General features: G+C 43.0%; 1 long non-coding RNA gene and 1 pseudogene across 1 annotated transcript; both read right to left on the bottom strand.

Annotated features, from left to right (window-relative positions):
• Positions 1-26: 26 nt before the first annotated feature.
• On the bottom strand, positions 27-1,772 carry LOC122647605. Its single transcript, XR_006330934.1, has 5 exons — positions 1,644-1,772; positions 1,468-1,527; positions 498-619; positions 325-396; positions 27-182 (listed from the first exon to the last, which is right to left on the bottom strand). It is a non-coding gene; the product is annotated as an uncharacterized LOC122647605 (long non-coding RNA).
• Positions 1,773-21,229: 19,457 nt separating this feature from the next.
• On the bottom strand, positions 21,230-23,306 carry LOC122647600 (annotated as a pseudogene).
• Between the last annotated feature and the right edge of the window lie 676 nt (positions 23,307-23,982).

A 23,982-nucleotide genomic window follows, 5' to 3' on the forward strand; every position in this document is an offset into this window, starting at 1 on the left:
GAGGTTTCGTTTTTGAGGTGCTCCTTCCCACATACACATAGGCTTGGAAAAAGTAAATAAATCTACATCCATTCTCACTTCAGTTCTTAAAGTACTTGTATCCGAACTCAGGACTCGTCATACCTTCTTCCCAATCACCCATGCACCGACCACCAAAAACCACCTGTTGAATACCTATATATCTGTCACAAAGTTAAAATGTAAATTTATGATCAATGGTTAGAAAATAGTGATGACAGGTTATCAAGCTCCAAAAACTAGTTTCAAAGCAATAAAAAGGTAGTTATCTTCTCCAACAATCAACAACATTCCTTGTACACTTACTCAGAGCTCAATACAGTTAAGCAATTGAGGAGTACATCAACTGCAAAGAAATCAGATGTCCCAAGGTCTACCCTGTTGGACAAGTCCAAATCTTTTAGCTCTTTGTATGCATTAGTATTTAGAAGCACACAACATTTCCATTATGGAAGCAATGGTACAGTCAAGACTCCTACCAAACCCGGCCCCAGTTCTCCTAAAATTCCACATCACAAATATCGTGGAATGATGATGGCATCACTTTGAATCCTTTATCTGCATCATAGAGAGGATTATACTCCATGGATGTATTTGCCAACTGCAGTGCATAATATGCAAATGTCAGTTTGTTCCATTAACAGTAGGAGGACGAGAATCAAATATTGTTAAGGCTAGGGTGGATGTCAACCTGACCAAGGGATTGGGCTGTCGAGTCTGCTTGACTTGATTCAGTTACATAATATGGTGTAACTCTAAGGGATTTTCTTATTGACACCCTCAAGTTATCAAATAATTTGTGACCTTACTTTTTTGTCCTTTTAGTATAACATATAATTTTTCCAATGAGGGATAAATATTGTCATTTCACATATATAATCGAAAAATGTGTATGACAATGACAATGATATGTCACTTTCAAATTGTTTTTGGAAACTCTATTATACCCTTAACTTAAAGATCTTTTGAGAATAATACAAGGGGCAACTAAAAAGAAGGTGTCAAGTTCTAAATACTTAAGAGGTGTCATTCAGACACTCCCATAATTAAATGAGTATCTTTGCTTCTAAAAATATATTAAAAAAAAATATGTCCTCGCAGTTATAGCAGCACCACTCTACAACCAATCAATCCAATTTGGAACGAAGAAAGTCATCACTAAAGCAGATGCTAGCTTCATTTCCACGTGCAAAATAATGCACTTCATTTATCTGTGGAGTACAAGTGCGTGGTAATGCTAATGGCAGGGTTTAAAAGTGGCACTCAATCTATAGTCGGCAGTTAGAAGTCACTTCGGTACTTCTGGTCTTTGGGTGCTCTAATTTCAATGAGGGAGCAAAGCAACTATGATTTTGGAAGAATTGCTGACTAATTGTCTTCTCTAAAAATTATAAAAGCTAGGATTCCAAGTTTTTCAAAGATGACAGAAAGAGAGAAATATTCACAGACCTACAAATTAGAAGAGTTAAATGCTCCCAAACGTCCCATGACATACCATGACTGAATAACCTGTACAATTATTTAGTTCCTAAATTAGGAAGTCCAAAAAACAGTAGCTATTGTAAACAAAGGGAAAAAAAAAGGGGGGGCGGAAGGGAAGGGGAAGAATGAAATCAGCAACTTACACTACCAATGATGTCAACATCACGGTCAGATGGAGATCCATATAGTTCAAACCATACGAAGGAATCAATGGGATTGAAACTGCAGCTAGAAACTACAGATATTATTTCAAACATCAAATAGTTCTGGACGTACCTAAAATCACTTATAACAATGGGCCAAATAAAAATCACTCCATAACATGGCCATTACTACCATTTGTCAAGTACTGCAAGCTAATTAGTATTCAGCCCTTTCAGGCTAATCATAATTTTAATATACACAAGCCAACGCCACAAACAAAAAATTAATTAATTGAGAGTCAGGGTAGAACTCAAATCAACTCAGCCTTATCCCAACTATATGGGGTCAGCTATTTGAAAGTCAGTGTATGAAGCATCAAAAAGCTAACCCTGGGTTGACTGGTGGTGAGAGCTTCCAATGATTGTATAGCCAATGTGATCTTTGCTTTCTTTCATTTCATGTATGTGTGTGTGCTTTCTCTTAATAGTTGTTTTCTATTCCAGCCAATGCTCTCTACCATTATATTTTTTCATTTACCTAAATCCTTTTGTTATTGATCAAAATAAAATTAAGTGCTAAACTTCATCATAAACTAACAACAGCAAGAGAAAATGGTGAGAGATGCAATCCACAGAATAATGGCATTCCTAATAAAAGGGAATCCTCCGGATCTGTTTAAAGATAGGGGAAAACAAGTAGAGTGCCTGGTTACTAAGAGACAGCTACCAAGAGACAGCTTCTGGTTGCTGTCTCCGGCAACTTCTCCGGCAAGCGATCGATTGGGGGAGAAGCACCTTCGTGAGAGAAGAGAGAGGACGAAAAGAAAGAGGCAAAGAGGAGAGATAAATAGGGGAGGGCTTTTAGGGTTATGGGAGTTCAATTTTAAATATCGGATTTTCAAACTGACCATCGGATTCAAATTAGCCATGTTTCGAGATCCAAGGAAGCACTAGGAGAGTGACAAAGTGAGAACCACTATTTGGAAAAAAACAGGAAGAAGAGGATTTTTATTCCTACATTTTTACATCTTCCATTTTGCCCCTTAGATGGTTGACACATGACATGTTTAAATCCGATGGTCAAAAATAAAGATAATTCAAAACCCAACCAACCCAATTCTAACCATGGTTTTCAAACCCAACCCTGACCCAATCCTAACCTTAACCATCATCTTGCCCCTTGTCTTTTCCCGCCGGCGTTGGTGTTTGTGGACTTTCTTCTATTTGTGTAATTTACCCTATATTAATTATATATTAAATTAAAGATTAAAATGTTACAGAATCATCAATTTGGCAATGTGGGTTGTGAGGTTGAAGAAAGGAAGGAAGTACCTTGGGTCGTGGGAGAGAACCATTAGAGGGGGAGAAGTAAGAGTAAGAGAACAGAGACAATCTGCATTTGGACTTGAGGAGGGAGAAGAAGAAAGGTCACAGGGAGGAGGATGAGGAGTATTCATTGAAGTAACGTCGACATCAATTAGTAATTACTGGTCTGAAACTTAATTTTAAAGGAAGTCGGGCATGGATGGAATGGAAGCAAAGTCTTTTTTTTTTATTTCTTGGTCTTCCTCTTCAACTCCGGTACCCCACCAAATGTTCCCCACATTGCGTTGTTTACTAGTGAGGATCAGATGGCGTACTATATGGGATCCGCGCAGTTATGGAAATCTCAGCCTAAACCCTAAACCCCAAACCCAAAAACCCTAGACCCTAAATCCTAAACCCTTAAACCCTTAAACTCTTAACCCTAAACGGCAAATCTCAAACCCCAAACCCTAAAAGCCTAAACCCTAAACCCTTAGCTTGTAATATATAAATCCACCCATCAACTGACTCGAAACCACAACATGTACTTGTGTTGTTTTCCTCTCTTCACTCATTTCTATCTTTCCATATTGCATACTTACAAAAACAAAGGAGCATTTTTTACTTGGGTTTGGGCTTGCTGGAACCATATTGTAGTCGCTGATTTTTTGTCACCCCCTAATTGGCGATGATGACAACGGGACATGGACGATGGACGACGCACTCCCCCTCTTTTTAGACCTAAGATACCTAACCCATAAAGACCAAGAACCATGCTGAGCACAAAATGACCCATTTTAGGCCCAAAAACAAGGAAAAATGGCACTGCGCTCCCACGGCGCCGTGGATTCTTCCCACGGCGCCGTGAACGCCTTCCCACGGCATCGTGGGCGCCTTCCCACGGCACCATGGGGATGTGTACCAGATTTCCATGGCACCATGAGGGGGTGTGACATCAGCCTGCTGACGTCACCCACGGCGCCGTGGAAAAGTCCCCCACGGCGTCGTGGACATCTCCATGGCGCCGTTGAGGACTTATCTGGCCAGGAGAGAGAAGGGGTCCCTCCCTATAAATAGGAGGGTCCCCTCCCACATTTCCCAAGGAAGATTGGGTGGAGAGACCCTCCCCAAGTGATTCCTAGCCCCTTTTTCCTCCCTTTTCACCCTCATTTCTCCTCCTTTTCTCATGAGAGTGTGAGTGCTTGAAGTTTTCTTGTGGCGGACAGATCCTTCGATTGTCCCTCTGAGTATAGAGCCTTTTGCTCCTTAGCATCCCGTCTATGCACGGATAACCATCAAAACTCCTTTATTACAGACGTTATTCTGTCTGTTTACCCCTCTCCAAATCACTTAAAAGAGCCGTTACTCTGCCGAGAAAGAATCGGCGTCAGTCCATTCGTCTATCTCCCCTGAGCTAGGGGAATACAACCATACAGGTATAATTACTGCATTTTTGTTGATTCAATGTAGTCCTTTCATATTTCATCGTTTTAGCCCGCATTTTTCATATATGTAGTTTAGTTTATTATGCATTAGTTCAATTCATAGCATCTGAATGTAGTCCATAATATCCCCCATCCCCGTAATAAAAGAGAGAGAACATTCGTCCTTATGTAGCATCTAACACAGAGAGACCGGCTTCGACCGGGCGAGGTGGGTGCCTAACACCTTCCCACACTCGTAACCTAACCCCTTGCCCGAACCTTTGGTCGGACCATATGGAGTCACGTAGCCCGATTCCTCTCACAACGGATAGGGCTACACTTAATGAGTCCTAGGCCCTAACCCTAGGTGGTGACTTCACATTACATTAGCATACTTTAATTTATGATCCCAATCCCCTATTTATCAATATTATACATTGACAATATTATCCATATCCATATACACACACGCATGTATCTCCCAAAACCCTATGTCGCCATATACCATAAGGGCTGAGGAACCCTCGTCTCAAGGGACCACGGTACTTACAGTGGCGACTTCACTGGGGAAATGGTGGACAGATGTCCACCCGAGGTCAAACTCTCTAAATAGGTGCTATCAATAAATGACAGAATGTTCTCTCTAAACTTTTATAAAAATAATAATAATAATAATAATAATAAAATATAATAAAAAAAATGTACAAAATAAAATAAAAAATAAATAAATAAATAAATACCATAATATGTTTGTCTGTCTAACCCCTGTGCGTACTAACCGCATCATGCATAGTGCTCGAAGTGAAATCAAATGGCGAGGGTACTCCCTGTCATGCCTTTACCCCCGGGGAGGTGAGGCACGTCATACTAAGTACTCTGAGATCGGATGATAGCCGCTTCCTGTACCACTTTCTTGCACACATACACTGCATGGGAACCCCTCTTACCCCCGTAGTTAGTCGTTGGACCCCATGAGTAGTCATGGGTAATTCACGGCGAAGCTACAGCCCTGGATATTTACTATACGAGTTTAGAATCACCAGCGAGGGTATTCACTAGTGTGTTGTGGAGTGCTTTGCCACTCAAAAAAGGCACTAGCTCGATTACTCTGAGTTTGTGTGACCTATTCTCCATGTATATCAAAAGAACTACGTGCCTACAATTCGCGATCACGAGCGATAGGTATATCGGTTCTGTCAAGCGTGGCCTTGTTCTGTCCTATGGAAGCCTACCCATTACATGCATCATGTAGGAAAATAGACCACATATGATTAGGGTGCGACACAAACTAACCTTTGTTAACTATAAGAAAGACCGAGTTTAGGGTCATTTGACGATTAACCTAGTTTTGATATGAGATGCCACCAAAGATAAGGAATTCCATAGTCCCACGATGGTCCCTCAAAGAAAAATGGAAGTCCACTTCCATATAATGGAACCTTACATGTCCCTCGGAAAAAAAAAAAAGAGGGCATCTCATTTTGACTCTAGACATAATCATCAATAACCCGGTAACTAAGATCTTTCTTTTGTTTGTTTTTTTTGTGTGTTCGAAAATGCTTGGGCAATGACGGCATTCGAAGTCTGGTCTCAGAAGGAGTCTGCTGAAACTCTGATGACCACTCCGATTACTTGAGTCGAATAAAATAATAAAATAATATGAAACAAATGTTATAAAATACCAAAAAATCATAAAAACTCAAAAAGAAAAAATGACAAAAATAAAATAAAATAAAATTCTTTTTTAGCCTTCTTAGGGTCTAAACCAGGTATTCTTCTCTCTTTTGTAGAAGCACGATTCCGTCCTTATCCATCTGGATTCGACGCGGCGGAAGGTTGGCTCGAGCCAGCAAGCCATTCTCCTCAAGATCCCTGATTCCTTCTCATTCTTCTAATTCATCTTCTGAGATATCACTTGTGAGTAACATGAATCCTCCGGAGGATCACTTGTCTGGAAGTCACGTCGAAGATCGAGTGGATAGGCTGCAAGTAGACATGGCCGAAATGCGGCAACTTATGGCACAACTAGTTCAGTCGGTCAATGAACTATCTAGAGGCGGATCCATAGCTGAACAAACAGAGCAAGAAGTCCGAAAAATCAACCCCGCAACCCTCAAGACTCCAATCATCATACCAGTAGAAGAAGGGGAAGATAGCCACCCTATGGACCCTCCTGAGACTGAACGGGAGAAGAAAATGAGAGAAAAAGTAGCCGAGTTGGAAGTGGTTGTCAAGGGCAAAGTCAAAGAAAAAGATGAAGAAGACCTGGTGTTCTTTCCCGAGGGGAAAATCCCCGAAGATTTCAAATGGAAATTGGATAAGTTTGATGGATCGGGAGATCCTAGGGCTTATCTCAAGATTTTTACCACCATTGCCAGATCATGGGGACTTTTTGAAAATCAAATGGGACAGGCGTTCTTGTATTCTTTGGCCGGATCTGCTTTGAGGTGGTTAACTCAGCTTGATCACACTCAAACCCAGTCATGGGCCTCTGTGGTTAAAGCCTTCACTAAGCAATATTCGTACAACACCGAGATGGATATTACTCGAAGAGAATTGGAAACCTTGAGGCAAGAACCAAGTGAAGAGTTCTCAAACTACATCATGCGGTTCAGGGAGAAGGCCGCAAAAATGTGGAACCGCCCTACTGAGGAGGAGCAGGTCGAAATATTATTAGAAAATCTGTATGGGGAGTACCGTGAGAAGATATACTACCAACACATCAAAACATTTGATGTTCTTATGACGATTGGGAAAAAGATTGAAGACAAGATCTTTAAAGAAAGGCAGAATCAGGGTTTGACCCGTGAAGCCTCAGGAAGCTATTCGGCAAGGAAAAGCCCAAGAGCCAAAGGAGGAAATACTGTAGGGACAAGCAGCCACGCGGCAGAAGTTCAGGTGGTAGGCGCAGGATCCACCCCTCTTGTGATCCAAACTGAATCTGAAGCATCCAGGAGGAATTTCAACTTTGAAGGAATGACACCCTCATTGTTATTCACCAAGCTCAAGAAGCAGGGAATGATCAATTCAGTTCCTCCTAGGCATGTGGATTTGAACAATCCACCTACCTGGTATAAGCCCAATCTGTACTGTCATTACCACGACCAACAAGGCCATCATATGGATAGATGCCTAGCTCTTAAGCATGCGATCCAGGACTTGATTGACGAGGGAAAAATTGAACTTCAGAAGAAGTAGCCGCCAAATGTCACCACAAATCCTCTACCTAACCATAGAGTAAACATGCTTCAAGAGGATGCCGAGTAAGCAGATCCTACCACTTTGATTCATCCAGTCGGGAAGAGGAAGCTAATGAAGGCACACGTCTATATAACAATGTTGACCAAGAAACTTAAGGAGGAAAAAGAGCCACAGATTCGACAAGAGGTGTCTCAGGAAGTGGATCGGCCCGATTCCCCTTTCTATCATCCAAAGTCAGAAGGTGCCACATGGGTAGAATACCAGATACCTGCATGGAAAATCTCACAACCACTGGTGAAGGGGACCCATTCCCCAGAGTCATCTACAGGGTCAGTAAACATGTTGCAGGAAGAGACACCATTCCAAGATCCTACTACATTGATCCAGTCCATCCCGTGGTATTTAGGAAGAGATGAGCAGTCACGGCAAGCATGGGCAGAAAGGATGCAGGTTTGCGTTTATTGCGCCCGAACCAATTGTGACGGGAATATCCGAATAGGCGGGCAACCATGTGACCAAGGTAGAGGTATAGCATCCATCAATCAGCTTCGAAAGTTGGACTTCTTGGAGTATGGATTAGAGGGTCTCGAGACAATGACACCATTGTGTAAGTATGGCTTCTCATCATCCGAAATATGTCACCTGGTTCCTGAAGAAGAAGAAGGGAATGAAATCACTAGAGTCACACCTCAGCTCCTTAAAGCAGTCTTAGCACTGGCTATTGGACAAGCTTTGACTGAAGAAGTCTCTCTTATCCATATAAGGGGGGACACTAACAACAGCTCAGATGAGGTAGACGACTGAGAAATCCACGAGGGGTGGATAGAGTGTGCCGAGCAAAGTCCAATGATGGAGGACAAAGGAATAGAAGCGATGGATTGGGTAAATAACATCGGAAGCAATGATAATAATGACCCTACCAGCCTTATTCAACCCATATCATCAGATGAGGATGAAAGCAGAGATGATGAGGAGATATCATCTCCAGAGGTCCCCAGAGGCGATTGGACGGTGTCCAAAGAAGATTTCGAGCGTTGGAGCATGAGCGCTTTCTACCAGGTCGCAGATATACTCGATGTTTCCACCAATACTCAAGAGATCCTGTACAAGGCTACTTCTCTATTTCCAGATCTGGTGTGTAGTTACTTCGCAGCACGTTGTGAGAGCTTGGTGATGCCAAATGAGAGCGATGTACTCGCTCGAATCCTCCATGAGCTGAAAAACATGACTTGGTTAGTCAATGCTTTGGCCTGTGATCTGTTCGGAACTCCTCCAGAAGACCTGGTCTTGTATTCGGATTCATTCTCCTATCCGGATCCACTCCGAAGAAGTGAAACATGGGACGCATGGATCAATGATATCGGCCTTGGGGAATTTCAGAATGACCCCACCAGGGGTATTTTTCCCATGGACATCGATGTTGAAGGGGAAGAGCCATTAGAAGAAGAACAATCATCTGAAGAAGATGAAAGTGAGCAAGAATCTGCATCAGAGGAATCCAATGATGAAGTGTCCGAAGGGGAAGAAGAAACAGAGGATGAGGAACCTTAGCAACCAAGGATGCGTCTGGAGAAGTACGAGAACATTTGCGAACTCGCACCATGGGAATTATCATTCCAGGTGAACAAGATCCACCGGGATGTGGATAAAATCCAGGAAATGCTCATGAGAATGGTGGTCTTAGATGATAAGTACCAAGAAGAGCTTCAACAGTTGGAACCTGTTAAAGAACAGTGGGCGCTCCCTCAAGCAATCCATCATTTGGAAAACTCTGTAAAGCTAACTTTAGCTCTGGCACAAGACCTATGTGGGACTCCTCCTTCGTCCCCAAATCAGGGTAACAGAGAATACCGTGCGTGGGCAAGAGCACATGATGATTTCTATATGTGTCATGTCAATGAGGGAGGAACAATAAATGACCCAACAGGGAATATCCACCCAGTTATTTCAAGCCCGGAAGAGAGGTCCGAAAGTTCAGTTTCTCAAGGAGAAAAGAAGGATCGTAACTTCTATAAGTCATTGGCGGAAGCAAGAAAGATGTACCAAGCGGCTTCGGAAGCCTTTCATGCCATTAGCCAATTGGTACCAGAAGAATCTCATATAGTCCAGCAGGTTGCTGAAAAGTAAGAAACCTTATCAGGAATCCTAAATCAGGCCTGGAAGTCTATTGTGGCCTTATCTGGTGAAGAAGGTAAAACCCGAATTTGTCCCAAGGGTCCTCTTATCATCACTGAGAGTGACGAAGAAGATGGAGACTTTTACCCAGTCCGGTTGGTCATCAAAGAAAGAGAGTCAGATGTGGCGGAAACCAGGAGTGGCCAAAACTTCAAGAATAAAGAGTTGACAATGGAAAAACATCGGTCTAGCTAATCAACGGTGGTTGTTGAGCCACAAAACCAAGTACTAGACCAATTGAAGAAAGCCCAAGCTAACATCTCAATCTGGGGATTATTAATGGCGTCACCAACCCACCGAGAAGCTGTTTTGAAAGCTCTTACCAAGGTTCAAGTGCCCATAGAAATGGGGCCTGAGGAATTATCTCACATAGTGGGGGCCACTTATGCCATTCAGTCACTCTTTTTCTCAGAAGAGGATTTACCCCCAGGAGGAAAGAATCACAACCGGGCGCTTTACATTACGGTGGAATGTAACAACAATCAGGTCCCCCAGGTTCTGATAGACAATGGGTCCGCCCTCAATGTAATGCCCCTCAAAGCAGCCAGATGCATGGGTTTATCTCTAGACAAGATGAAGTCATCCAGTCAAACCATCAGGGCATACGACAATTCCAGAAAGGAGGTAATTGGGATTCTTACCACCAATGTCAAGATTGGACCAGCTTGCTTTACCATAGACTTCCAAGTCATCGACATTCAAGCATCCTTCAATATATTGCTTGGAAGACCATGGCTGCATTCAACGGGAGCCCAGGCTTGTGGTGGCGAATAAACCACGAATGATACCCTGGAATGTGGTCATCTGGACCAGTAATCTGCAGGGCTGGAACCTCTCCAGAAGGCCCAACACCTGACTCCACCTCCCCTACTCGGGAGGCGCAAGAAGAGCTCCCACCACCATAGACCCCTGGAATCATGGGGCGACCTGGAAACTGTCAAGAAAAGAAACACATCAGGATAAAAGCTAACTTAACAATCTGAGGAGAAGAGGAAAAAATGGAGAAAATCTTACCTGAGGTCCCTCGCGGGTGAGGGGGACGCAGACTGTCTCTCGGAGAAGGAAGTCGATATAGTCCGTCTTGGCTAGCACCAGCCCAGTCGCAGGCTCACCAACCCTCCAGTGCTCGATCTCATCCTGATCCATCAAGGCTGGCTGATGGACCCGAGCAGGAGGAGGGCAGGGCACCAAGCGAGCCTCAGACCACTGCAGGGACACTCGCTCTCTAAAGTAAAAGGCAAACCCCCATGGGCCCTCAAAAAGGACCCTGTGGGTGGAGAGAGTTGAGACCCTGTCAAACATGTCCGGCTCTAAAATCATCTCCCCCAAATAAGGGCGGAGAGAAGCCTATCAAGTAAGAGTCAGGATCAATGCAAAAAAAAAAGAGAGAAAGAAAAGAAAAGAGAAAGTAAGATAAGCAACCACTGTAGATTTACCTCGGTAGGCTGCAGCTCGTTCAGGAGGCCGCGAATGGACCCAAGGTCCTTATGGCAACCGTTCCTGAGCAAATGGGACTTACGCCATCGCGTAGTCCGAGGAAAGGTGGTTCCGGGGTCATCTCCAGGTCTGAAAGTGGGGACCCAGAACCGAAGGATCTCATAGCTCCACGTCTGTAATAGGTAACCATAAATGAGCTCAAATAAATAAGAATGGGATAAAAACAAAAAAAGGGAAAGAGAGAAAGGCAAAGTTGAGAGAACTAACCCATAGGACGTAGCAATCCGATCAGGTTCGACGACCCCACAACCAGATAGTCTAGCATATCTAGGAAGTAGGCGTACGCTGAATCCCCCCAATCGTAGCCTGCAGTCACGTCAAAGTGCTCAAAGAAGTGAACATATGCGGCATCGGCTATCACCGTACCCGTCATATCGCTGAAGATCACCTCCGCCAGCAAGAAGAGGAGGAAGCATCGAGCCTGCTGATCCTGAAGGACGGACGGTGACTGGTCTGTAACAACCCTCTCATCTCAGGCACCCCTCAGGACCGACGCGGGGATCTCTCTCCTTGTAACGGCAATCCCCAACTGCTGCCTGTTATACTCCAGGCGCTCTGATGGCTCCGTCGAGGCTATAATCCTCTCCTCCGAAGTCAGTGTCACGGGTACCCCACCAAAGGGTAATCCCGTGATCATGTAGAAATCTAGGGGGGTGACCGTCACCTCACCAAAGGGAAGGTGAAATGTATGGGTGCTCGGCCACCACCTCTCTATCAGAGCCCTCGCAGTCGGGCTGTCCAACTCGCGGGCTAGGGATGAGGAGATGTGTCCCAACCCGGTCCGAACCACCAGCGACTGTACAGTCGGGCAGAGTGTGCGGTACCCCTCTAAAACAGCCTCCAACCCACAATACTTCTTGGGCGAAGGAAGGGGGCTGCCCTGCAAAAGAAAAATAAGGCAAATGGTTAACCAAAATAATTGGGACAATAATTAAATAAATAGTAAAAAAAAAAAAAAAAGAGAGAGAGGGAGAGACTGTAAAAAGGGGGCGTTACCTCAATTTACATGTCAAAAGATATTTAGGGTAGTGTCTGATGGCCTTGCTTTGATTTGCTTACTACCAGGTGCCTAGGATGGTATCTAGAGGTGTTACCTAGGTCTATGTGCCAAAAGACACTTAGGGTAGTGTATGATGGCCTTGCTTTGATTTGCATGCCACTAGATGCCTAGGGTGGTATCTAGAGGTGTTACCTAGGTTTGCATGCCAAAAGACACTTAGGGTAGTGTTTGATGGCATCGCTTTGATTTACGTGCCACTGGGTGCCTAGGATGATATCTAGAGACGTTGTCTAGATTTATGTGCCAAAAGACGCTTAGGGTGGTGTCTGATAACCTTGCTTTGATTTGCATGCCACTAGGTACCTAGGATGGTATCTAGAGGCATTACCTCGATTTACATGCCAAAAGATATTTAGGATAGTGTCTGATGGCCTTGCTTTGATTTGCATGCCACTAGGTGCCTAGAAGGGTATCTAGAGGTGTTACCTCAATTTATGTGCCAAAAGATACTTAGGATAGTATCCGATGGCCTTACTTTGATTTGCGTGCCACTAGGTGCCTAGGATGGTATCTAGAGACGTTACTTAGATTTACGTGTTAAAAGATCCTTAGGGTGGTATCTGATGGCCCTGCTTTGATTTACGTGCCATTAGGTGCCTAGGAGGGTATCTAGAGGCGTTACCTAGATTTGCATGCCAAAAGACATTTAGGGTAGTGTCTGATGGCCTCGCTTTGATTTACGTGTCACTAGGTGCCTAGGATGATATCTAGAGGCGTTACTTAAATTTGCATGCCATTAGGTGTTTGGGGTAGAATCTAGGGACGTTACCTCGAATCTATGCGGTGAGGTATGAAGCTAATATAAATAAAATGCATAAATTGAAAGGGAAAGAGTAAGAGTACTGACCTGGCCCCATATGGAGCGGCAACCATGGCGGGCAGTGTCGGCTAAGGTAACCCCTGAAGGATACCATGCAGCTCGTGCATCGCAAGCAGTAGTACCGAGTAGTGGCTCCCGGTGAGACTGGCGTCCTCGTCGGCGGAAAGACATGATGTGAGTGAATAAAAAGGGAGTGAAGTCAAAAATAAAAAACAGCAAAGCTTCGCAGCAGAAATGAGAGTGAAGAAATGAGGGAGGGAGCCCTCTATTTATAAACTCTCCATCGCGCCCACGGCGCCGTGGAATTCTCCACGGTCCCGTGGGACAGCGGCCCACGACGCCGTGGAGGTTTGCCCACGGAGCTGTGAAGTCTGGCACAGAGCCGTGCACGCGGGGCCGTGCACGCCGAGCCGTGCAAGCACGGTGCCGCCCATACACGGGGCCTTGCAGACCCCCACACGGCGCCGTGGACCAAGAAAAAAGAAAAAAAAAAGAGAAGAAAAAAAAAAAAAAGAAGGAAAAAGAAAATAAAGAAAATAAAGAAAAAAAAAAAAAAGAAAGAAGAAAAGAAAAGAAAGAAAGAGAAGAAAGAACATTAAAACAAAAAAAAAAATAAAAAAATAAAAAATGCCCAGTGAAATCCCTCAATACTGAATGCTTCGGTCGAGTGGTGCCTTATCACCCTCCAAACTTAATGGTTTTGGTCGAGTGGCACCTTATAACCATCCAAGTTTGACTTTCGGTTGAGTGGTACCTTATCACCCTCAAATTTGATCTTCGGGCCGAGTGGTGCCTTATCTAGATCTTCGATCGAGTGGTGCCTTATCACCCTCCAAACTTGATGGTTTCAGTCGAATGGCACCTTATAACCATCCGAGTTTGACTTTCGATTGAGTGGTGCCTTATCACCCTCAAATTTGATCTTCGGGCCGAGTGGTGCCTTATCTAGATCTTCGGTCGAGTGGTGCCTTATCACCCTCCAAACTTGATGGTTTCAGTCGAGTGGCACCTTATAACCATCCAAGTTTGACTTTCGGTTGAGTGGTGCCTTATCACCCTCAAATTTGATCTTCGGGCCGAGTGGTGCCTTATCTAGATCTTCAGTCGAGTGGTGCCTTATCACCCTCCAAACTTGATGGCTTTGGTCGAATGGCACCTTATAACCATCCAAGTTTGACTTTCGGTTGAGTGGTGCCTTATCACCCTCAAATTTGATCTTCAGGCCGAGTGGTGCCTTATTTTGATCTTAGGTTGAGTGGTGCCTTATCACCCTCAAAATTCTATCCCAGTGGAGTCCCTCATATTCGATCTTGTGGGCCGAGTGGTGCCTTATCTAGATCTTCAGTCGAGTGGTGCCTTATCACCCTCCAAACTTGATGGTTTCGGTCGAGTGGCACCTTATAACCATCCAAGTTTGACTTTCGATTGAGTGGTACCTTATCACCCTCAAATTTGATCTTCGAGCCGAGTGGTGCCTTATTTAGATCTTAGGTTGAGTGCTGTCTTATCACCCTCAAAATTCTATCCCAATGGAGTCCCTCATATTCGATCTTGTGGGCCGAGTGGTGCCTTATCACCCTCAAAAATTGTTTGAGCAATGCTCACAAGATAAAGATTTGGTTCTTTCGAGTTTTTCTTTTGAGGATTATCGAAAGATTTCATAGTGATTAACCACCTGTTTTTAGCAACTCTGTCGCCTTTAAGCAAACCGTCAGTAGTACATGCTCTTGATGATAAAATTAGTCGGTCTTTTGTCTTTACCCTTCGGCTGTTGGCACAGGCCTCGGCCAAAGAGGGGCAAACTGTAGACGCTGATTTTTTGTCACCCCCTAATTGGCGATGATGACAACGGGACATGGACGATGGACAATGCACTCCCCCTCTTTTTAGACCCAAGATACCTGACCCATAAAGACTAAGAACCATGCTGAGCACAAAATGACCCATTTTAGGCCCAAAAACAAGGAAAAATGGCATTGCGCTCCCACAGCGCCGTGGACTCTTCCCACGGCGCCGTGAACTCCTTCCCACGGCATCGTGGGCGCCTTCCCATGGCACCGTGGGGATGTGTACCAGATTTCCACGGTGCCATGAGGGGGTGTGACATCAGCCTGCTGATGTCACCCACGGCGCCGTGGACATCTCCACGGTGCTGTGGAGGACTTATCCATCCAGGAGAGAGAAGGAGTCCCTCCCTATAAATAGGAGGGTCCCCTCCCACATTTCCCAAGGAAGATTGGGTGGAGAGACCCTCCCCAAGTGATTCCTAGCCCCTTTTCCTCCCTTTTCACCCTCATTTCTCCTCCTTCTCTCATGAGAGTGTGAGTGCTTGAAGTTTTCTTGTGGCAGACAGATCCTTCGATTGTCCCTCTGAGTATAGAGCGCTTTTGCTCCTTAGCATTGTTATCCCGTCTGTGCATGGATAACCATCAAAACTCCTTTATTACGGACGTTATTCTGTCTGTTTACCCCTCTCCAAATCACTTGAAAGAGCTATTACTCTGTCGAGAAAGAATCGGTGTCAGTCTATTCGTCTATCTCCCCTGAGCTAGGGGAATACAACCATACAGGTATAATTACTGCATTTTTGTTGATTCATTGTAGTCCTTTCATATTTCATCGTTTTAGCCCGCATTTTTCATATATGTAGTTTAGTTTATTATGCTTTAGTTCAATTCATAGCATCTGAATGTAGTCCATAATATCCCCCATCCCCGTAATAAAAGAGAGAGAACATTCGTCCTTATGTAGCATCTAACACAAAGAGACCGGCTTCGGCCGGGCGAGGTGGGTGCCTAACACCTTCCCACACTCGTAACCTGACCCCTTGCTCGAACCTTTGGTCAGACCATATGGAGTCACGTAGCCTGATTCCGCTCACAACGGATAGGGCTACACTTAATGGGTCCTAGGCCCTAACCCTAGGTGGCGACTTCACATTACATTAGCATACTTTAATGCATGATCCCAATCCCCTATTTATCAATATTATACATTGACAATATTATCCATATCCATATACACACACACATGTATCTCCCAAAACCCTATGTCGCCATATACTATAAGGGCTGAGGAACCCTCATCTCGAGGGACCACGGTACTTACACATATGCTTTGTGCTTTAGAAATTTGAGGGGGCTGATCTTCTTAGATTTGTTAAAGCTAGCTTTCCTAAGCCGTATTCTTGGCCATTTTAGATATTATCCTATTTACATCACACTGAAGTGATTTGCAATTTATTCTGTTCTGTGTTAGCTGGTTTCTCTTGGTTCCTACTGCGGTATTATAGCTATGAATGCAATCTGGTAGTGATAAAGTTTTTTTAAGCTTCTGTTTGTTATAATTGCTAGATCTACATCTAAAAGCTGCTACGATCTGTGTTACGTTGATAATAGTAGTGTTTACCTATTTGTTTGTCCGAGATTTGCTCTGCTAACACTTTACTCACATTTGCTCGGTTTTAGTAAGTATTAGCAATTGCTTACTATTCTGATAGATCTTGAATCTTTACTTTCATTTGTGGTTCCTTATTGTTTATAGGATTTAATACTGCCAGAAACGGCCATGGCTGGAGTCCTTTGAACCATAGATTTTGTGATCTGGTATCTAAGATCATCCTCTCTGGTCGAGGATATAAGATCCAACTCCTTTTGTTTTCTAGTTTGTGTTGATATCTGTAGGGATGGAGTGGGAACCAGAAATGGATGATCCACCGATTGAAGCTGATGATGACATCTCAGATCGGCTATTGGCTCTACCAGATACAGCCATTAGCAAACTAGGTCTGAATCTAGGGCCAGTTAATTGGTCTCATGTGATCGTCGGTTGTGTGTTTACCAGTAAGAGAATCACGGCGCCGATGGTATCTAAGGCACTATCAAGTGCTTGGAACATTAAAAGAGAACTGGTAGTCCAACAAATTGGCCATAAATTGTTCCTGATTCAACTGGAGCATCCGACGGAGGTAAAGACAGCTCTCATCCTAGGGCCATGGCTTATTAAACAAGATCTTATTGCTTTTCAGAAATGGATTCCAACTACATCATCGAAGCAACTTCAATTCCATTGGATGGAGATCTGGATGCACTTGTATGGACTTCCGATGCATCTACACACTCGTGCTGTAGCAGAGCAAATTGCATGTAAGATGGGGATCTTCCATGATGTCCGCCTACCTATGGGACTAAGGGATTTTGGCCAATCTTTCACAATTCGTGTGTCTATGTGTACTGATATTCCACTGAGAGTGTGTATGCGCATCAACCGAGAGGGACTGAATCCTTACTGGGTTGAGATTGCTTATGCGAAGGTGCCATCATTCTGTTTCTTCTGTGGTATTATTGGCCATGACCAGAGGAATTGTCTGGCAAAAAACTCTAAGGAATCAGGATCCCGATCAGCCTTGTTCCACCAGCTTGAGGATGAATGCCGGCAAGAATGTTTTGCTGCTATGTTCGGAGAATGGCTTAAGCTTGGAAGCTCTGTTAAACGCCCCCCGGTGGCACTGCAACTAAGGCTAATGGCGAAAACCATTATCATTGAACGAGAACGGGCTTTTGAATGTTTATACTCATCAAATGGGGGAGACAAACCTCGTCAGACTGTTCAACCAGATCAACTTGAGGATTGGAGCTACAATCTGAGTGAATTAGTTCACAGCTACCTTCGTCCCAACGTTGTTGACTTCATGCAATTTGGACCTAGAGGAGTGCAGGTGGCCTTATTGGGAGGTGCTCGGAACTTAAAGCGTGTCGCTAAGGGACTGATGTCATAAAAATTATCCCCCTCTCACCGGAGAACTAATGATGCTGATGACGTTGCCTTGCCAAGTCGGTCCACCAAGGACCAGTGTGGGTCCTTTGAGACAGAATCGGAACCCCTTGACTTAAACAAGGAGGCCCCTAACTCCACTGGAATTGAAAACTGGTTTGGATCTAATCCTATATTTGGACCTTTCCCCCCTCTTGGGCTGATCTGTCATTTGGGCCATTGGCTCTGACTGGGTCTAATACTCTGTCGGAGCTTGATACCCTAGCTGGGGCCCCTCGTCCGTTGGTCTTAAATCAGTCAGCGAGACCACGGCCAAAGCAAGCAATAAGTTCAATACCTTTAACTGAGATAGCTTTGAACAGTCTCACTCACGGCGTTACGACTGTAGGTATGGATTCTAATTCCCTCATTGGAGCTATTCCTTCTCCCCCTCGGGCCATGGAATACTTGGAAAGCCCAATCAGTATTTTTGCTATCACTGACTCTTGGTGTTGGTCTGCTGCTACCAATGGTATGTTCTCTGTTTGGTCGGCTTTTTTCCTGGCACTCCAGGTCCAAGAGACTGTTTCACCTTTAGGTGGACCTTCCACTTGTAAGCTACCTTGGAAACACCTTTGGAAACTCAAGATTACTCCCAAACTAAAAGTCTTTCTCTGGAAGTGTTGTTCAGATTTAATAGCGGTGAACTGCTTGCTTTATGATAGGCGCATATCAACTAGCCCCTTATGTCCCATCTACTTAAACAATGAAGAAACGGTTGTGCATGCACTGTTTCATTGTGATTTTGTGGCCACTTGCTGGAGGGTGTCCTCTTTTCGCTTTGACACCCTAGCATTCAGGGGAAATCAATGACTGAAGTAACCTAGTAGTTTCTTGCAGTGGTTGATCAGTTTCCTTCCTCTGATGATGCTATTTTTCAGTGGATATCTTTGATTTGGCATATCTGGAAAGCCAGAAACAGTGTGGTCTTTTCCCATACTAACATCTCACCTTACGCTGTCATCCAGGGTGCTTATCAATTTGCAATGGAAGGCGGGTTTTACTTGAACTTAAACCAGTGCAATTATCAAGCTGCCCCCCCTCCCCTGACTACTCATCCCCCTTTACCAGCCTCATGCTGGTCTGTGTACTCTGATGGAACTTGGAAAACTAATTCTTCTTGTGGTGGCAGGGGTGTTATCATTCAAGGTTATCGTGAGGAGTTTGTGGCTGCCAAATGCAAGACTGGCTGTAGCCTATCTGCTTTACCTATGGAGGTCGAGGCTCTTCTGGACGGTTTATTGCTGGGTAGAAGTCTCTCGTTACAGCATCTTTGCTACTACTCTGACTCTCTTGGCCTTATCAATTGCCTGAACAATACTTCCAAGGCTCTGGATTGGGCGACTGATGTAACAGTTCAGGATATTTTGGCATTATGCCATGGCTTTTCTAGTGTAATGTTTAGGTTTGTGCCCTGTTCTAGTAATGGTGAAGCTCACGTACTTGCTAAAGGAGCTTCTTTGGTTGGTCTGTCTAAAGTTTGGTGGGTTGACCCACCGGCCTTTCTTGTAAACTCTGCTATTCTTAATAGCAGGGAAAACTTTTTTAGGTTCTTTAAATAAAGCGCGTGGCAGAGGCGTTTCTCCACCTTCTTTGATAAAAAAAAAAAACAAAAAAAACCTCCTCGTCCTAGTCAGCATCATCTCAGCTTGAACGAGCCCCATCAAGTTCCACCTATCAATTCACCTGCAGTCACTCCCCGCAAGAGTTGAGGACCCCACTATTACGGAATGAATCACAAGAGAGTTGCGTCCAGAACAGACCAAACAGCCCAGACTTTCAACCCAAAATATCATCGATAGGGACTAACGAATAGATTCACGTAGATGAGGATACAAGACCAAGGAAATTAGGGAGAAGAGAAAGGATGATTGGATTAGGGAAAATGATGGGAGAAAAACTTGAAGAAAAACGTGTCACATTGAAGAAAAAGGCAGACACTTTGTTGAGATGATGCAGGAGATATCATAGTGGATAAAGCCCAGCAAGCTCACACCAAAAAAAAAAACCAAACTGATGGAATTGGGTGCACGCTGTTGACTGTTCAGTAGTTGCATGGCCTTTTGTATTTGTACTGCTCGCAGAGTAGTAGAAGCTACTTGGTTGAAATTGATAGGATTTTATTTTAATGTAAACCATAAACCTCATATTAAAATGAAAGATAACAAGGATTCAATGTTAATTACAATATCCATAAATAGTTTTTCCGTGTTTGATTTGTTGGCTAATCGATCTGTTAGCTCTGTATGCATTCTACTTTAGTGAGATAACCTACAAACAATTTTTAAGTTCTTAAAATAGCAGAGCAAATAAAAAAAAAAAATTAGAAAAAGGGGAAATAACTTCAAGCCAATCAAACACATCTGAGAGCAAGTTCACTGTTGTCCCTGACCAGATCAAAAGCCACCTGAATACCCTTTAGTTCTGCTTTGAGTGCACAGGTGCACATCCATCTCTGACTTTGGCATGGATTTGATTTGAACCTGGAGATAACAAAATAGCACACCATCTAGCATTGCCAGATAAAAGACTATGATCAGAGATGATCAGATATGTATCGTCGAAGCTATTTTCTTGAGATAGTCTAGGCCATATATATGGGTTAAGCGGCCTCAAATCAGATGTCACAGGCTGGGCAGCTAATAGCTCAATTCTACAAACTGGTCAAATATAAGGTTGAGGTTTCACATACAGTTTGTTCATAAGCAGGTGATTCCTAGCTTGCCACAAGGAGTAGGCTACAAGAGTCCCATTAGGAAGCCAGATCTTGTCACTCTTCCTTAAAGTGGGGGGATAAAATAATGGCCTTCATCAGGTCTTTGACTGGCATAGCTTCTAAGAAATTAGTCCGAACTCCCAAAGTAGGATTTAAAACCTTGTTTTAACATAGTTGTGTTGGAGTTAACAGAGATTAGATCTTGTATTGATTATATCATTGATATTATTGCAATGTTAGAACAAACAAAGTTTACAAGTGGAAGGAGCAAAAACGAAAATCAGGAAAGAAACAGGTGAAGGATAATTAACATTTCTCAAATGTTTCAGAAAGCATACATTCTTTCAGTTTTAGGACAGTGGGTGCTCCTAAGCAAAGCTAAAATTTTAGCAAGGTAAGGTTTCCAAACCCCCAGATGGAATTGCTTGACTTACTGAAGAATCAGCTATTCAATGTTGCATGATCTCATTTATTGTGGATTAACTTGTTGAACCCTTTACCACATCTATCAAAGTTCAAGCACCCGATAGAGAAATAAAAAACTTCATCTAGGTGTTCAAGAGGATTCGTTTTTGAGGTGCTCCTTCCCACATACGCATAGGCTTGGAAAAATTAAATAAATCTACATCCATTCTCACTTCAGATCTTGAAGTACTTGTATCCGAACTCAGGACTCGTCATACCTTCTTCCCAATCACCCATGCGCCGACCACCAAAAACCACCTGTTGAATACCTATATATCTGTCAGAAAGTTAAAAAGTAAATTTATGATCAATGGTTAGAAAATAGTGATGACAGGTTATCAAGCTCCAAAAACTAGTTTCAAAGCAATAAAAAGGTAATTATCTTCTCCAACAATCAACAACATTCCTTGTACACTTACTCAGAGCTCAATACAGTTAAGCAATTGAGGAGCACATCAACTGCAAAGAAATCAGATGTCCCAAGGTCTACCCTGTTGGACAAGTCCAAATCTGTTAGCTCTTTGTATGCATTAGTATTTAGAAGAACACAACTTTTCCATTATGAAAGCAATGATACAGTCAAGACTCCTACCAAACCCGGCCCCAGTTGTCCTGAAATTCCACATCACCAATATCGTGGAATGATGATGGCATTACTTTGAATCCTTTATCTGCATCATAGAGAGGATTATACTCCATGGATGTATTTGCCAACTGCAGTGCATAACATGCAAATGTTAGTTTGTTCCATTAACAGTAGGAGGACGAGAATCAAATATTGTTAAGACTGGGGTGGATGTCAACCTGACCAAGGGATTGGGCTGTCGAGTCTACTTGACTTCACTCAGTTACATAATATGGTGTAATTCTAAGGGATTTTCTTATTGACACCCTCAAGTTATCAAATAATTTGTGACCTTACTTTTTTGCCCTTTTAGTATAACATATAATTTTTCCAATGAGGGATAAATATTATCATTTCACATGTATAATCGAAAAATGTGTATGACAATGACAATGATACGTCACTTTCAAATTGTTTTTGGAAACTCTTTTATACCCTTAACTTAAAGATATTTTGACAATAATACAAGGGGCAACTAAAAAGGTGTCAAGTTCTAAATACTTAAGAGGTGTCATTCAGACACTCCCATAAAATGAGTATCTTTGCTTCTAAAAATATATTAAAAAAACATATGTCCTCGCAGTTATAGCAGCACCACTCTACAACCAATCAATCCAATTTGGAACGAAGAAAGTCATCACTAAAGCAGATGCTAGCTTCATTTCTACGTGCAAAATAATGCACTTCATTTATCTGTGGAGTACAAGTGCGTGGTAATGCTAATGGCAGGGTTTAAAAGTGGCACTCAATCTATAGTCGGCGGTTAGAAGTCACTTCGGTACTTCTAGTCTTTGGGTGCTCTAATTTCAATGAGGGAGCATAGAAACTATGATTTTGGAAGAATTGCTGACTAATTATCTTCTCTAAAAATTATAAAAGCTAGGATTCCAAGTTTTTCAAAGATGACAGAAAGAGAGAAATATTCATGGACCTGCAAATTAGAAGAGTTAAATGCTCCCAAACGCCCCATGACATACCATGACTAAATAACCTGCATAATTATTTAGTTCCTAAAATCAGGAAGTCCAAAAAACAGTAGCTATTGTAAACAAAGGGAAAAAAAAGGGGGGGCGGAAGGGAAGGGGAAGAATGAAATCAGCAACTTACACTACCAATGATGTCATCATCACGGTCAGATGGAGATCCATATAGTTCAAACCATATGAAGGAATCGATGGGATTGAAACTGCAGTCAAAAACTACAGATATTATTTTAAACATCAAATAGTTCTGGACATACCTAAAATCAGTTATAACAATGGGCCAAATAAAAATCACTTCATAACATGGCCATTACTACCATTTGTCAAGTACTGCAAGCTAATTTGTATTCAACCCTTTCAGGATAATCATAATTTTAATATACACAAGCCAACGCCACAAACAAAAAATTAATTAATTGAGAGTCAGGGTAGAACTCAAATCAACTCATCCATATCCCAACTATATGGGGTCAGCTAATTGAAAGCCAGTGTATAAAGCATCAAAAAGCTAACCCTGGGTTGACTGGTGGTGAGAGCTTCCAATGATTGTATAGCCAATGTGATCTTTGCTTTCTCTCATTTCATGTATGTGTGTGTGCTTTCTCTTAATAGTTGTTTTCTATTCCATCCAATGCTCTCTACCATTATATTTTTTCATTTACCTAAATCCTTTTGTTATTGATCAAAATAAAATTAAGTGCTAAACTTCATCATAAACTAACAACAGCAAGAGAAAATGGTGAGAGATGCAATCCACAGAATAATGGCATTCCTAATAATAGGGAATCCTCCGGATCTGTTTAAAGATAGGGGACAACAAGTAGAGTGCCTGGTTACTAAGAGACAGCTACCAAGAGACAGCTTCTGGTTGCTGTCTCCGGCAACTTCTCTGGCAAGCGATCGATTGGGGGAGAAGCACCTTCTTGAGAGAAGAGAGAGGACGAAAAGAAAGAGGCAAAGAGGAGAGATAAATAGGGGAGGACTTTTAGGGTTATGGGAGTTCAATTTTAAATATCGGATTTTCAAACTGACCATCGGATTCAAATTAGCCATGTTTCGAGATCCAAGGAAGCACTAGGAGAGTGACAAAGTGAGAACCACTATTTGGAAAAAAAACAGGGAAGAAGAGGATTTTTATCTGCTACATTTTTTACATCTTCCATTTTGCCCCTTAGATGGTTGACACATGACATGTTTAAATCCGATGGTCAAAAATAAAGATAATTCAAAACCCAACCAACCCAATTCTAACCATG

This window comes from Telopea speciosissima, unplaced genomic scaffold, assembly GCF_018873765.1.
Source record: "Telopea speciosissima isolate NSW1024214 ecotype Mountain lineage unplaced genomic scaffold, Tspe_v1 Tspe_v1.0086, whole genome shotgun sequence".
Taxonomy (NCBI): Eukaryota; Viridiplantae; Streptophyta; class Magnoliopsida; order Proteales; family Proteaceae; genus Telopea; species Telopea speciosissima.